The sequence below is a fragment of the Peromyscus californicus genome, unplaced genomic scaffold (genome assembly GCF_007827085.1).
Source record: "Peromyscus californicus insignis strain IS unplaced genomic scaffold, ASM782708v3 Scaffold_3__1_contigs__length_106647218, whole genome shotgun sequence".
NCBI classification, from domain to species: Eukaryota; Metazoa; Chordata; class Mammalia; order Rodentia; family Cricetidae; genus Peromyscus; species Peromyscus californicus.
The window spans coordinates 57968853-57984530 of NW_026294551.1; the positions used below are offsets into that span (position 1 = coordinate 57968853).

General features: G+C 46.5%; 1 long non-coding RNA gene across 5 annotated transcripts; it reads left to right on the forward strand.

Moving 5' to 3' along the window:
- The first annotated feature begins 5 nt into the window (after positions 1–5).
- Positions 6–14292, forward strand: LOC128121874 (uncharacterized). Of its 5 annotated transcripts, none has more exons than XR_008222279.1 (4): positions 6–256; positions 3770–4328; positions 9717–9919; positions 10384–14292. It is a non-coding gene; the product is annotated as an uncharacterized LOC128121874 (long non-coding RNA). The 5 variants fall into 5 exon arrangements; XR_008222283.1 differs by having other exon boundaries at positions 9766–9919; XR_008222281.1 differs by having other exon boundaries at positions 9769–9919.
- The last annotated feature ends 1386 nt before the right edge of the window (positions 14293–15678 follow it).

A 15678-nucleotide genomic window follows, 5' to 3' on the forward strand; every position in this document is an offset into this window, starting at 1 on the left:
CATGGCGGGACCGGCCTATCAGCGCGCGGCTCCACAGGAGGCCCGCCCACGCAAGGAGCTTCATCCAATTGCAAGGACTCTTGGAACTCGGAGCCTGTCAATCGAGGCGGACATAGAGTAAGCGGAAGCTAGAGAGTCGCCGGAGGCTCCGCCCCGGACCTCTTCCGGCTTTCCCAGGGTTGATCTTTTCCGGATACTGTCATTTGCTGGAGGCGGGACTTCTGGGAGTGCTTGTACCGAAAAGCAGTACTGGGAAGTGAGTGAGCCTTTTCAGTTCATCCTCTGATGTTAGGAGCTGTGTCCTTCGACCAAAGCACTCAGAGCTTCGCATTGTTCTTGCTTATAATGATCGTGAAGATCGCATGGGAGCTACATCTGGCTAATTTGATTTGCACTGTGAATCATAGGAACACATTTCAGATGATATTCTTTGTTTGGGGGTGAGAAAAGCAAGAATAGGGGTTAAGAGAATAAGCTTTGGCCGGGCGGCGGTGGCACACGCCTTTAATCCCAGCACTGGGGCGGGGGGGGTGGGGGGGAGTGATAGGGAGAGAGAGAGAGAGAAGCTTTGGGAGATACTTAGAATTAGATCACTCAATAACATGGCCAGATGCTGGAAGTGGTGTCAGGTGGCTCTTAGTCTGAAGCCACACAATCATGGTGAACCTTGAACTACATGAGACCCTTTCCCAGTTCTGTGTGAGCACACACACGCTTGTTTTTATGCTGGGACTAGATAGGTGCTTAGAGTTCAAGAACATTGACTACTCCATTTTAAAGTCCCCAAGCCAATGGTACTCCATTTTAAATTTTTTTTCTTGACACCACTCCCACAAATATTAAAAATAAACAATCACAAGTTCTTTTTTTTTTAGTTTTTGAGACAGGGTCTCTCTATGTAGCCTTGGCTGTCTTGGAACTCTCTATTTAGATCAGACTGGCCTAGAATTCAGAGATCCACTAACCTCTGCATCCTGAGTGCTGGGATTAAAGGTGTATACCACCACATCTGGCACAATTCTTTTTTTTTTAATTAAATGTATTAGGAAGTACAATAAAAATCCATGTAGAGGAATCTTCATACTAAATCCCCTAGACAAAAAAAAAAAGTGGAGCCCTCTGTTATTGGTGTCTTAGACACATATCTGTCAGATATTCCCAAACTGAACATACTTAAAAATATAGGAAGGATTGTCACCAGGAGCAGAAGCTGCAGCTCACAGCTGCAAGCTGTTGTAGTCTTGTGTTCAGAGACCTCTACTCAGGTAAAGCTGGGGCCCTGAACACTTGGTTGAAAACTCTAGCTGACTGCTTCAAAGGGAGCTTCCCCAGTTGATTTCTGCTGGATGTTTTGAGTACCCAATTTGTATTTTTGTTCTCTCTCTCTCTCTCTCTCTCTCTCTCTCTCTCTCTCTCTCTCTCTCTCTCTCTCTCTCGTTTATTTATTCTTTTTCTTTGGCTTGCTGGACTTAATAAAGTCACTCCTTCAAAACTAAATATATGGCTACCACATAGATCAGTCTTCCTACCATACATAACATGCCTACAACTGTGTCTGACTTCACAGGGCTTTTAGGCATTCAGACTCAGGTCCGAATATTTAAGTAGCAAATGCTTTACTCTCTTGAGGTGTTTCTCCATCCTGAGACATGGGTTTTGACTATAAACGTGGCTCATCATGGTCAATATTGTCAATTTGATAGGATGAAGAATCACTCCGTCAAATCACTCACTCACTGGCATCTATGAAAGGATACATGATGGGATCGGAAGTACAAATTTGTCTCCTGACTTGCTGAAGTGCAGGGCCTGGCTGTTGAGGCTGCTGGAAAGTGGAAACTGAGGAAGTGGAGAGAGCATGGCTGTCAGGGATGCTGGGGAAGTGGAAACTGAGGCCATGGGCTTTCAGAACCCAATGAAACTGTGAATTAATATAATCTAATCACTTCCCTTTACTTTGAAACTCTTGGTTGTTCACTGTCCTATAGAGAGACTACCTTAAACCCAGTGGCTTGGAATCACTTTTAACCCCTTTGTAGCTCATGTAGGGGTGTGCTCAAAGGATGACTTGTCTCTGCAACTTGAGGTTTCTTTTAGAGTGTTCAGTGGGGAGTGGCATGTCCAACATGGATGCCTTGGTGTTGACTGTGGGCTGGGGTGCCATTATTCTCTAAGTAGCTTCTACATCCATGCAGACTGTCCTTATTCGGTGGTCAGGCTGAGCTTTTCATGGTAGCCAGTTTCCAAGAAGTTGGAGTGGAACCACAGTGCTTCTGGAGGATTAAACCCAGAACTCAAAGCAAATCTTGGATAGCCTTCACCTAGCATCAAAGAAGAGTTAAATAGACTCCACTTGTGATCAGAGAACTATGTATTCAGGTTAAGCAGTGAAGCAGCCTTTGAAGTAGAAGAGGCCAGACTTTCTTGGTGCCCTTTGATTACCCATGAGCACCAACAAAGATAGAAAAATTATGTGGCCAATTTACTCTGATATGGGAATAATTTCACATGTACAAATCACAAATACATCGTTTATAACCTAGTTTTATACATACACACACACACACACACACACACACACACACACACACACACACACACACACACACACATTTGTTAGTTCTGTATCAGGAGTGGGAGTTGGAATAGGTGTGGTGGCCTGGAGAGAGGTAAATGGCTCTAGGTATACTATGGCCTCACCTTCTCTTAGCTCTTTGGGCCAGAACCCCTCTTGAATACCACACCTGTTCCCCACCCCACCCCCAACATGGCTATCTGAACCTATCCCTAGCTGACCATCTACTTGGTAGCTAGCCCCCTATCCCTGTTCTAGAGTCTCACTTCACCTCTAACCTTGCCTCTCTACCCTCTACTGTGTATGTCTGGGACCTAACCACCACCACCCCCATGCTCTAGGCAAGCCAGTCATTGTGATCATCCTCCAGAATTGAGGGGTGAGGAGCTATCCACAAGCTGCAAGTAAGAGTCTCCCAGCTCAATGTTTTTAGGGGTGCTCAGGACACCCATTACCCATACTCACCAACGTAGCTTTTTGCACAGGCTCCAGTGTCTACAGAGTGGCAGGACAGAAACATACCACTGCCCTAACTGGAACTGAGGTTTGGTACAGGTGAGTAGGAGTCACATGCCCAGTTTGCTCTGGCGGGGCACAGGTGACCCTCTTCTAATTTTCACCCATCGTAGGCATAGTTTAAAAGGCCGGCAAATATGAACCATACCATCTCCCCTCAACCAAAGCATAATGAGAACCTTCAACTGTTCAATAAATACCCAACCAAGTGCTTAGTCCCCACACTACACACACACACACACACACACACACACACACACACACACACACACACACACACACACACACCCCTATTGTCTATCCATTTCTCTCTCCACCCAACAACCTACTTTAGTGCATCTTCCATAACATGAGGTGTGCAGTTTGAAGATAGATTTAATCGTCTATGGTGATTTGAATGAGATGTTCCCTATAGTCTTGAGCATTTGAATGATTTGGTCCAAAGTTGGTGGCTGTTGGAACATTTTAGGAGGTTCCGCTTTCTGGAAGAAGTATGTCACTGGGGGCAGGCTGAGAGGTTTCAAAGCATGTCCCATTCCCAGTTATCGGTCTTGGTTTCCTGCTTGCTGCATGAGATGTGATCTCTCAGATGTTTGTGCTGTCAGTCTGGTATTTTATTACAGAAATAGAAGAGTGACCAATGATGCATCTTCTTTCGCTTCCTTCCTTCACTCCAAGCTGCAAGCCAGAGCTACTTAGATGTCTTGGAGGAGGGGTTCGGTGGAGCTGAAGGCAAACAAAGCCCTGGAGTCTTCTTTGCTTCTGTTCCAAAACCATCAGCTGGGAAGAAGAAAGGATTATCCAGACAGACAAAACATCTCTGCTGGAAAGGCAGAGAAGAACTGAGTCCCTTTAAGCCCTGGGACAGATGGAGCTGAGGGACAGCAGACAATAGTCAAAGTTGGGAGACCTGTGCCCTGTGCCTGGGTTAGGATCCCAGAGTAAAGTGACAGACCTCAAGCACTGTGCAGACGGGGGAGCCCAGGGTATTCTGACCAAGATGATGGACATCTCAGACCCCTGGATCCCAACACTCCTCATTTTCCATGCTAATGTGCTCCCATCCTCTGTATCCTCTACATACAGAGTGAATGTGCCCCTTTCAAGTCCGCATACCAAAGCTTCATTCAGATTCTGTTCCTGTGGAATTGAATTACCTTGCTATGAGGCAGGCCTCTCTGGAGAAAAAGGAGATAAGAAGATATATAGTAACTGGCTCCCACTAACACAGAACTGGGTAAGTCCACAACCTGAAGGGCAGGCTGGCAAACTCAAAACCTGCAGGGTAGGCTGGCAGGCTGGAGGCCAGGGAATCTTGGGAGCTCAGGCCTAACGCCATGTGCGGCAGTAGTCTTTCTTTCTCTATGGGAAGGGATCTTCTTTTTTTTCTTGTTAAGTATCTCCTGTCAGCCTCATCCACACAACAGAGGGCCACATGCTCTGCCTAGCACACACTCAGAGAGACAGCTGGATTCAATGCAGAAGGAACTAGCTGATGCTATAACCCAGCCCAGTTAACCGTTTACTGTCACTGTGCCTGGCATTGGGACACTATGCTCGGCATGAGAAGGGACAGAAAGGGGGAGCAGGTCCTGCGCTGGTCACCCTTTGCTGGATATTTTCACACCAGAGGGAACTGGCCATTGTCAAAGCTCCTAACACTTCAGCCACCTGAAAAAGCAGAAATAACTGCGGGTTTTCCAGCACTTTTTGTACCAGGAGTTTTGCTAAGTTCTCCCCAGGGCTTAACTCCTACAGGATCACTGGGTTCCACCAGGCCAGACCCAGCAGCAGCCTTGCCTGGCCCAGGCACGCTCCCTTCCCAGGAAATGATTTCTTTTCTTGTTTGAAGGACTTATTCGTTTGATTTTTGTGTGTGTGTGATTGCTTGTGTGTGTCCATGTATGTGTGTCCATGTGTGTGCTGGTTCATTTCTGTGTGACACTAGCTAGCTTCTTCTAGGAAAAGGGAACTTTAACTGGGGAATTGCCTCCATCAGACTGGGCTGTAGGCAAGTCTGTAGGGGTATTTTCTTGAATAATGATTGATGGAGAAGGGCCTAATCCACTGTGGGTGGTGCCTCCCCTGGAGAGGTGGTCTTGGGTGGTATAAGAAAGCAGGCTGAGCAAGCTAGGGGAAGCAAGCCACTAAACAGCACTCCTCCACGGCCTCTGCTTCTGTTCTTGCCTCTAGGCTCCTGCCTTGAGTTCCTGCCCTGATTTCCTTTCATGAAGAACTATAAACTGTAAACTGAAATAATCTTTGCCAACTTCTCCAAGCTGCTATTTGTTATGCCCTTTTATCACAGCAATAGAAACCTACCTAAAGAAATCAATGTGTGTGTGTGTGTGTGTGTGTGTATGTATATGCCACCACATTTGTTTAGTGCCTGGAGAGCCTAGAAGAGGACATCAAATCCCCTGAAATTGGAGTTATGGGTAACTGTAAGCTGCCTAATGTGGGTGCAGTGGACTGAACTCTGATACTGTACAAGAGCAGTAAGTGTTGTGAACTACTGAGCCCTCTCTCCAGATGCCCCTTCCCCAGGATTCTAAGCAAAGAAAGATTCTAAGCACAAGACTCAACCAATTTCTGCTCGCTGCTCTAAGAATTGGTGTGTTTTCTAGAGGGGTGCAGGAGGGCAGAACTACCTTTGGTCCTTCCTGAATTTTCACCCATATGTCATGTCACCCTCATTCCCCTGGAAGCTTGGGTTTCAGAAAGCAAAACCCAGAAGACTTCTTTTCTCTCTGTAGTCTGTCTCACTCCTGCAGAGGGTGGGCCTCAGTCCTCAGGTGAGACATCTTGTATAACATTAGAGGAACCAGCCTTAATATTACACATCCCAGGGGCTCAGGAGAGAAACTACAAATGGTGAGGACTATTTTCAGGAAATAGAATCTCAGCACACCAAGCTCTTAGTCCAGTCATTTATTCTTCCAAATCTTCTTCTTCATCCTCCTGTCTCAGTTTGTTCCTCTCAAGTTCTTACTCATCTAGTTCTTCCATTCTCTTTTTCTCTCCTCCGTCCTCCCATGTCCTGGGAGTCCCAATATATATACACTTATAAGCAGTAATCCCTTGGCAGTGCAAAGCCAGGCTTCCAGAGTCAAATGGAGGGGTGATAAGAATCACATAGAGGGGCAGTAATTGTTAATTATCATTTGCAACCCAAAAGGGAAGTGACTAATGGAGAAATGAATTAACTAAAGGCCCAATTTGGGTAATATCTAAGAAGAGGGATCTTATGTGCTCAACTATAATCTTAAATGTGTTTGGTACAAAATGTTAAGAATCTATAAGTTGCTAGATCAATGGGAGAAAAATAAAACTGCCTTCTTTTTTCCTGTAGCTCCTATCTGTTCAAACTATCTGCCATTTTTCTGCAGGGTTGGGGAATGTATGGTCAGTTGCTAGGCAACCTGTGTACAGCTAGATGCCTCTAGTGATAGTTGAAGGGAAATCTGGAACTGGAGGTAAGATTTGGGAAAGGAGGAAGTTAAGCTTAATTGGCACATCCTCCAGGCCTTCTCAAACAGGTAGTCTGGACACTTAAGTCTGTTCTTAGAGAATACAGAGGTATCTCTGATAAGGTACTTTCCTCCATCTGGGGATGGACCTGGCCAGATGCTGCCAATGACGATAATTACAGGGAAGCTTGAACTGGGGTTCTGGCTGTACATAGCTGTCAGCGCAGAAGGTTATCTAAATATTCCTTTAGTAGAGGGGATATGGTGCCTGATAAATGGTGGAAAAGTTACAGTAGCACACAAGAAACTCATAGCAGGAAACGGCTGATAATCAAAAGCCAAAAATCACCAAGCCTCCTTGAGCCTCAGCTTGACCTCTGGAAGGCCCTTGGCTTCTTCCAGGTATTAGCTTTGCCATAATCAGCTGAAATCCTACTTTGTATATTTTTGCAGTTTGCAGCAGAGACATAAGAAATGACAGTGTGTTTATTTGTTTGTTTGAGACAGACTCACTTTGTCTCACTGGCTGGACTTGAACTTACTATTTAGCCTAGGCTGGCCTCTGTCTTGTAGTGATCCTCCTGTCTCAGCATCCAAGGTGCTAGGGCTTACAGGTCTGATCATGCCTGGATCAAGTCAGTATCTTTGTGCATATGTATGTGTGTGTTTGTGCACACACATGTGCAAGTGTGCAGGTGCATGTGGCAGCCAGAGGTTGATGTTGGGATGTTTTCCTTAATCAAAAAAAAATTTTTCTACTTATTAATTTTTACAACGGGATCTGCCACTGAACCTAGACCTTGCTATTTTTGGCTAGACTAGCTAGCCAGTGGGCCCGTGGGATCTGCCTGCCTTTGCCCTCCCTTCCCCTGGCTCCTAGTGTCGGAGTTACAGAAATGTGTGTTGGCGTGCCCAGCTTTTACGTGGGTGCTGAAGACCTGAATGCAGGTCCTCATGTCGCATCCCATCCTATGGTTACATTTAGCTGCTGAGCCTTTGTCCAGCCTCTAAGTCAGCACCTTTAAGGCATGAGCTCACCTTGTCTGTGACAGTCAACCCCTCTGCCAGTTCAGAACCTTCTCTTGGTCATATATTTCAGTGTCCTCTCCGTCACAATGTCCCCTTCCTACACAAAATCATAAGCAGGGGAGGACACACCCAAAACATCCGAAGTCCCGATCACTACAGACTTAAAAGAGCACAAGATTCCCACTTTATAAGGAAGCATTGCCCGGATTCCCTTGCATGCAGCGATACACTGGTCTCCTGCCCCTCTCTCTCCCCTCCTCCCACCGTCGCTGGAGAGAGTGGGCAGCAGCCGCTCTGCTTTGCAGCTCAGCTGGCAGAGTGCCTGGAGAGCAGCCAGTGGCCTGGGTTCAATCTCCTGATAAGTCATCCATTTCTTTCTCACCCCAAACATCTGGTTGAGGCTCCTGAGTTATGAGCTAATATTAAATGTAAAAGCTTACAGCGTCACATATATAACACTGTTGATTAGAAACATCAAGAAAAGTAATTGACTGGAGGGGACTTCTGTGACCAGCTGGTCAAACATCTGGGTAGGATCCCCGGGGTCTGAGCTGAATTCCTAAGCTGGCCGTTCTGTCTTGGCCAGGAGTACATGGTAGCATCTTTAAAGGTTTTGAGTCTCCTCTTTCTGCACTGAGTTTCCCACAGTACTTTATACGCAAAAATATGAATGTGTGTTTTGGTTAGCTGACAAAAAGCTAAATAAAATAATTCCAGTTGTTATCTTCCCACGCATCCATTCCCTGGACATTGTGGGTCCTGGCACCTCTTTAACCTTGTCCTGTTACCAATCATGACCACTGGGTGGCAATGTGCACCCATGTTTGCCAGGGGCTGAGATTCCTGAGGGAGGTGAGCACTGGCTAAGTCCAGCTGGTTCGCAGCTGAGCTGCCCAGGGAAGAGTTCCTACCAGCCTGGGCTTCGTTTTCAGGAGCTGCCCTGGTGACAGCTCCGCAAATCTTCTAAGTCAACTTCTTCCCTGTGACCCCAGCCAGTAACCTGTGACCAGTTCCCGGAGCAGCTTTGGGAGAACCTGTATTCTGTGGGCCAACAACAGCCTCTCTCCTCTTACTCTTTTCTGCTAGGGTTGGCTCCTGCCAGAAAACCAAGGGCTTCTCCATCTTCCCTGGACCATTCAGGGGTGAATTTAAGGAGGAGTGATGTAGTATAGTTGTTTACGGTGTCGAATTGAGAGGGACTTGGAGGCCTCATGGTCCAGGATCAGAGATACTGTGTTCTATTAGCCAACCCCCTTTTTTCCTGCCTGCCTGACTTTCTTATGTTTACTGGTCCTTGTGAAGAGCCAGGTACTCAGCTAAAGGTATCAATGTTAAGATCATCTTGGTCTCTGTTCTCATAGAATTTACAAACTAAATGGAGAGAGAGATGAACCCTGGAGCAGGGCCATCATAATGTTGAGTGCACACAGCCTTGGGTATGAATAATAGAACCAGGATGTAGAAGGACAGTGTTCTCATATTTCCTTTTGCTGTGTAAGGCTACAATTGTCAAAATGCTGCCTTGTCTCAAGCCAAGCATGACGGTGTATACACCCTTGTAGTCCAGGCACTTGGGAAGGGAAAGTGAGAAGATGAGGAATTCAAGGTCAGCCTTGGCTAGGTAGTTCAAGGCCAACCTGAGCCACACAAGACCCTCCCTGATTCTAAAATCAAAACAAACTAGTGAAGGCTTTGATCCCACCTGCCTTCCCAGGTGGTTGCTGACTATGGGTATGGCACAAAGAGACAAGGTAGGTGCCCTGAGTAAGAGAGACCCTTGCTCCATCAGATCAAGAAATTTCCAGCCCTGGTGATTGTTTCCCTGTGAAATGTAGTCTCAGGGAGTGCCCGGTCATGAGATCATTTGTAGGAGAGGCTGAGCGTCTATATTTTTAAGTGGGCTAAAAAAATGGTATGTGTGAAGCCAACTTTGGGCCCTCCGGATTTCCAGGCTCGGGAGTGGTTGGGCCTGTTTTCTTCTCCCCGGGAAGATGAGTTTCTTCACCCTTTGCTTTTCCAGCTCCCGTGCACTCTGTCCTCAGTTTGGCGTCTCACTGCGAACAGAAACGTGGTGCAGTTCAGGGTGCCACCTTGATGGTGTCTCCTCTGCTTTCCCTTCACCCCAGACTCTGATCCAGTGGGCTTGGAGTGAGGCTCAAGAAGTTTCTTCTCTAGCAGATTCCTGGGTGATGCTGCAGATGGTGGGGCCAGCTGGTGGATGAGGACACCTGCTGCAAAGTACCAGCAGGTGGAAAATCAGAGTGAACGAAACTTAGATCTTGAGCTTGTGCTGTGGACTTGGAGTTGGCTGCCTTAGTTTCAAGTACAGGTAAAAGTGTGGGTGGGTGGGGTGGGGGAAGCATTGTGTGATAGTGACTCCAATCCTGTTTTTTGCCTTGTCAGTCATAGTTTCAAGACTCTGGATGACAGCTCTTTGTTTGGGATGCTTAACAATGATTTGCTGTTTTGAAGCAAAAAAAAAAAAAAAAAAAAAAAACCCAAAACCAAACAAACCAAAAACCAATCCAGCTGGCATGTGGAAGATGATAAACTTACAAGGAGCAGAGTACAGTGTTCTCACACCTTCTTCCCCCCAGTCCTGTGACTACACTAGACTCTCACTGGGGGCAGTGTCGGGGGTACCTCAGTGGTGGCTGATGCTAAGATGCATGATCTCTGTCCCTCTTTGTGCCTTTTATGATGCACTGAAGTTTGGCTACAGAATGCCTGGGGGAACCTTTTCAATTGTAGGCATGTCTGAAATCTGACAAAGATGCACTGGTATCTTTAAAGGTGACATCAGGGTGGTCTTTGCCACCTGCTCTTCCGGTCTCCAAGAGTGGATCTGAAGCTCTTTGTTGAACAAGCCACCTTGGCACCATGGAACACCGTCAACCAAAAGCAGGTGAACCTGAACTGTCACAGCAGCACAGTATCTTGCTGCAGGAAGTTCCATCCACCCAAGAACCAAGAGGAGTCCTGTCTCCCCATCCATCCATCTCCTACATGGAAGTTGGAAAGGCACAAAACTTAGTTAAGAGGCCCCATCTTCACCTTCGTGAGTAGATGTATACAGTCATCCCAACAGTAGGTTCCTTACGAAAGGATAAATTTAGTTCTCTTACACTAAAGTTCACTGCCTCTTGGCATTCTGCTTTCCACCATGGGATGATGCAAGAAGAATTCTTGTTGTCAGAGGGGTCACTGATCTCAGAATTTTCCAGCCCCCAGTACTGTGAAAAATAAAATAATTATTATGTTTTGCTGCAGGGAGGGTCTCACTATAAAGCCTGGCTTTTAACTTACTATATAGCTGAGAAGGGCCACGAACTCATGACCATCTTCTTGCCTGGCCAGCACCCCCCCCTCCCGTGTGTGTGTGTGTGTGTGTGTGTGTGTGTGTGTGTGTGTGTGTGTCTGTCTGTCTGTCTGTCTGTCTGTCCGTCTGTTTGACTTTGTGTGTGTGTGTGTGTGGTGGTATTGTGTTCCCCAAAATATTTGTGCACTCTAATAAACTTATCTGGGGTCAGAGAACAGAACAGCCACAATTTTAAACATAGAGGTTAGGCAGTGGTAGCACACACCTTTAATCCTAGCATTTCAGAGGCAGAGATCTGCCTGGATCTCTGTGAGTTCAAGGCCACACTGGAAACAGCCAAGCATGGTGACTCACGCCTTTAACCCCAGGAAGTAATGGCAGGAGGCAGAAAGGTATTTAAAGCGTGAGGATGAGGAACTACAGCTGGTTAAGCTTTTAGGCTTCTAGCAGCAGTTCAGCTGAGATCCATTCGGATGAAGACACAGAGGTTTCCAGTCTGAGGAAACAGGATCAGCTGAGGAATTAGCAAGGTGAGGTAGCTGTGGCTTGTTCTGCTTCTCTGATCTTCCAGCATTCACCCCAATATCTGGCCCTGGGTTTGTTTTTATTAATAAGACCTTCTAAGATTCGTGCTACGTGTGTGTGTGTGTGTGTGTGTGCGCGCGCGCGTGTGTGTATGTGTGTGTGTGTGTGTCTGTCTGTCTGTCTCTCTCTCTCTCTCTCCCAGTCATGGGTATTCTGTTACAGAAGTGCACAAAATAGAGTAAGTTAGTCCTCATATCAGGATCTTTTACTTAGCCACATCTGTCAGCCATGTGGAACACATAAAGAGCCCAATTCATGGGCACTGGGGAGTAGGACATGGTCATCTTGTACAGGGTCCACCACACTCCCTCCACAGCACAGGAAGGACTTCCAAGCCCATGGCTGAGCTTTCTGGAGCAGAGCTTTGTCAAAGGACTTGTTTCAGCCACATCTGTTTCTCTGTTGCCTCATCCCCCAAGCCACAGAGGCTCTCTCCCTGTTCAAATAAAAATAACACTAGCTGATACGAACTCTGCACTTTCCCCGGCTCTTGACGGACCCTCACCTTGCTGACTGCTCACACCGATTGTATAGTGGATGCTGGTTTCATTCTTGCTTTGCAACCAGACAACAGAGATACAGATGTGTAAGGAACGTCCTGTGATGGCGGCACAGCTGATGTGACAGAGCAAGGACTCAAGCCGTGGAGGCCCATGGGGGCATCCCTTCTGCCATCACTGCCGACATCACACCTCCACAGTTTTGTAGTCTTGTCCGTGGGGCAAGACAGTTCCCTTATCAATTCTGGAGCAATCAGATGTCAATCCCACATCTGCCTGTGAGTGGGACAGCTAGGCACCCGAGAAGTGGGAGATGGGGCGTTCATGCCAAGATGAAGCTGTACAAATGGCCTGATGAAATGACTCTGTTTCCTGCTGCAGTTTGGTTCTGAATGTCCCTTAAAGGGCTCATGCAGTAAAGGCTTAGTCCCCAGCTTGGCATGTGGGCAATGGTGGAAATGTATAGAGGTGGGCCTGAGTGACATTGAGGGCATACCCTCGAAGAAGACTGTGGGTGTAAGCCCCTGCACCTCATCTTCTTCACTTCCCTAAGGTCCCATGTCCTTTGAAGGCTCAAATCAGAGTCAATGGATAACTGGATGAAATGGGAATACAAAGGCCCAGTCCTCTCCACTCAACTGGGTGTGTGTCTACCCCAACTGCAGGCTCCCTATTGGCTTACCTGAGGCCTCAGTTGGAGCCACATTGTAGCTGAACCTTCCCCTCCCACCCCCTACCTTCCTTACTTCCTTATATGTATCTCATCTGTGCTAGATTTGGCTTGTGATTTCCCCATCTCGGAGTCTTTTCAGGAACTCCAAGGGACATGTCACCTTCCTTTCACATAATGTAACTGTTTCCCTCAAAGAAATGATTATCTAAAACAAATAGAAGATCTCTTAATTTAAAAAAAAAGGAAAAAAAAAAGAAATGATTATCATTTTTAAAATGCTTTATAGTGCTGAACAACTCTGTTGTCCTGGTCTCATCTCAGCCTCCAATGTGCCCTGGGTCCCTGTTTTTCAAGGTGTCTCTTGGGACAGTTTTGCCTGAAACAATCTAGAGGTGTAAATGTGTTATGGGGTACTGTCTTAGTTAGGGTTTCTATTGCTGTGAAGAGACACCATGACCACAGCAACTCTTATAAATTAAAACATTTAATTGGGGTGGCTCATTTACAGTTTCAGTCCATTATCATGGCGGGGAGCATGGCTGCGTGCAGGCAGATGTGCTGGAGAAGAAGCTGAGAGTCCTACATCTTGCAGGCAGCAGGAAGGACTGTATGCCACACTATGTAAAAGCTTGAGCCAAAGAGACCTCAAAACCTGCTACCACAGTGACAGACTTCCGTCAGCAAGGCCACACCTCCCAATAATGTCACTTCCTACGAGCTTATGGGGGCCAATTACATTCAAACTACCATAGATACCTGAAGAGAAAAACTCCTAAGAGGCCCGATTAAGTTGAATGGAGTCTTTATTAATGGCTAGTGAGACTGTCCCAAGCAGATTGGTGTGGGAAGCAGCCCAACCTCTAGTTGGTTTGAGTTTTTAAGTGCAAAATACTCAATTGTGACATACAGAAATCAAACATTGCTTACAGAAGCAGAGAGACAGCAGTTAAATAGGCGGTTAACCTTTAGCTCAGGGTCACATTATATAGGAATTTAGGACTGGCCCAGAGGCCAGTTTTACCCAAGATAGTTTTAGCACTTAGGAATACTTTTGTGAGATGGCATAACTATAGTTCAGTAGCTTATTACAAGTTTCCAGCTAAAGATCTGCTTGTTGCATGAGTTTGGTAAGCTGAGTTTTCAGGTGAGAAATTTCAGGTTTATGGAATACCAAGAAATGTATAAGGTGTGGTACTTTTGATGACAGCACTTCTCCAGACATTCCTGCTCTCCTTTGTAACCCTGCCCAAGCTGAACACGGGTTCTTTTATTCCAATCTTAACCACCCATAACTCTCAGATCACACATTACAGGTCACCCTACGAATCCATCCATCTAGATCTCTCTGTATATGCAGCTTCAGAAAGGCTACAAAAGCTAAGTGGCCACAGTAGAATTCAAAAGGTTTCTGAAGAAGGCTGACAGAAATGTAAATAGTCTATTGATAAGATAACAAACACAGAGCCGGGCGGTGGTGGCGCACGCCTTTAATCCCAGCACTGGGAGGCAGAGGCAGGTGGATCTCTATGAGTTCGAGGCCAGCCTGGGCTACAGAACAAGATCCAGGACAGGCACCAAAACTATGCAGAGAAACCCTGTCTCGAAAAACCAAAAAAAAAAAAAAAAAACAAACACAAATGAATTGTAGGAAGACATTGCTGCTGTAATAAGGCTTCTCTGGTTCACAGATATGAGAGATGTAGAGTTGAGTCCAGCTGCAAAGGTGAAAGGTCAGGGCCAGATGGGTAGGCAGGAGAATGGGTAGATGGCAGCTGAGCAGCCACACCAACGGCAGCTGGGGGACCAATCTGGGCTGAAGCCCTAGGGACAGCGGGAAGGCCTCTGACTGTCCTCCCTGAGGCACACACCGGGTAGTCAGATGACAAGTGGGTGGGAGTCATCCCCATTGCAATGCTCTGTGCCCACCTCTTGATGGAGTCCAGGTGAGGGAGTCAAGTCCTTCCCTTATCTGCTAAGTTCCTAGGCCTCGTTTCCCTGATAGGGTTTTAATATACTCATGGGCCCCATTGCCAGCCTGTCTTGAAAGAATGAATATATTCTAAAGATACCGTTTCCTTGGCTATCAGATGATTGAAGCCACCAACTCCAAGAAATCAGAATTTCCCCAGAAATCTTTGGCTGAGAGGAGAAAAGGCAAAAAGCCCCTGGGGGCCAACAAGAGACAGAGCTCTCTGCCAGAGGAGGAGCTCATGTCCTGAAGGAAGGTTTACAAGTTGTAAGACAAGCTTGTGGACAGACTTGGAGCCGAGACCATGTTGGATGGGGGGCTGGGGGTTGTATGTGTGTACATGCAACCACGCTTTGGCTGACTGCTCATTTGTGAACATCTCTTACATTTAATTTAAGCCCTGCCCTCGTGTGAGGTCCAAAGTCAGACCTAGGGTGGCCGTTGACCTCTTTGTCCTCCCTGATGTACCACACTGAATACATTTTCTTTAATAAAATCTCCTGTGTGTATTTCTCTACTAACTTAGCTCTTTTAAGGGCTTCTGGAGGGTGACTGGCTGTCCTTGGTTGTTAGGACACAGGCTGTGGCAGTCCTAAGTCTGGTAATAATCCTACAGTCTCAAGTCACCTTGATATATTTATATGATGGCTCCTGTCTATCCCAGGACCGAGTCATGTTATCAGTCTGTGCTCCATGGCTGGCACTGGGCAGATGGTGCTCTTCACATATCTGCCCAGGTATATGGTCCTGAAAAATGGAGTCTCTCAGACCAAGGCACATTTGAGAAACCACTGTTTTGTTTTGTTTTGTGTTGTGTTGTGTTGTTTTGCATAATCTGAAGTAGCTTCGGGTCAACCACAACCTGATCGAATATTTAGTCTGTTTCGTGTAGCTATAACAAAACACCTCGGCTTGGAAGTCTGGAGGTTCAAGAACAAAGGACCAGCAACTTCCCAGCTGATAGCACTACAATGATGAGATGTGTGAGGAGAGAGGTCATGTGATAAGACAGGACATAAGAGATTGGGAAGAGAACAATTTC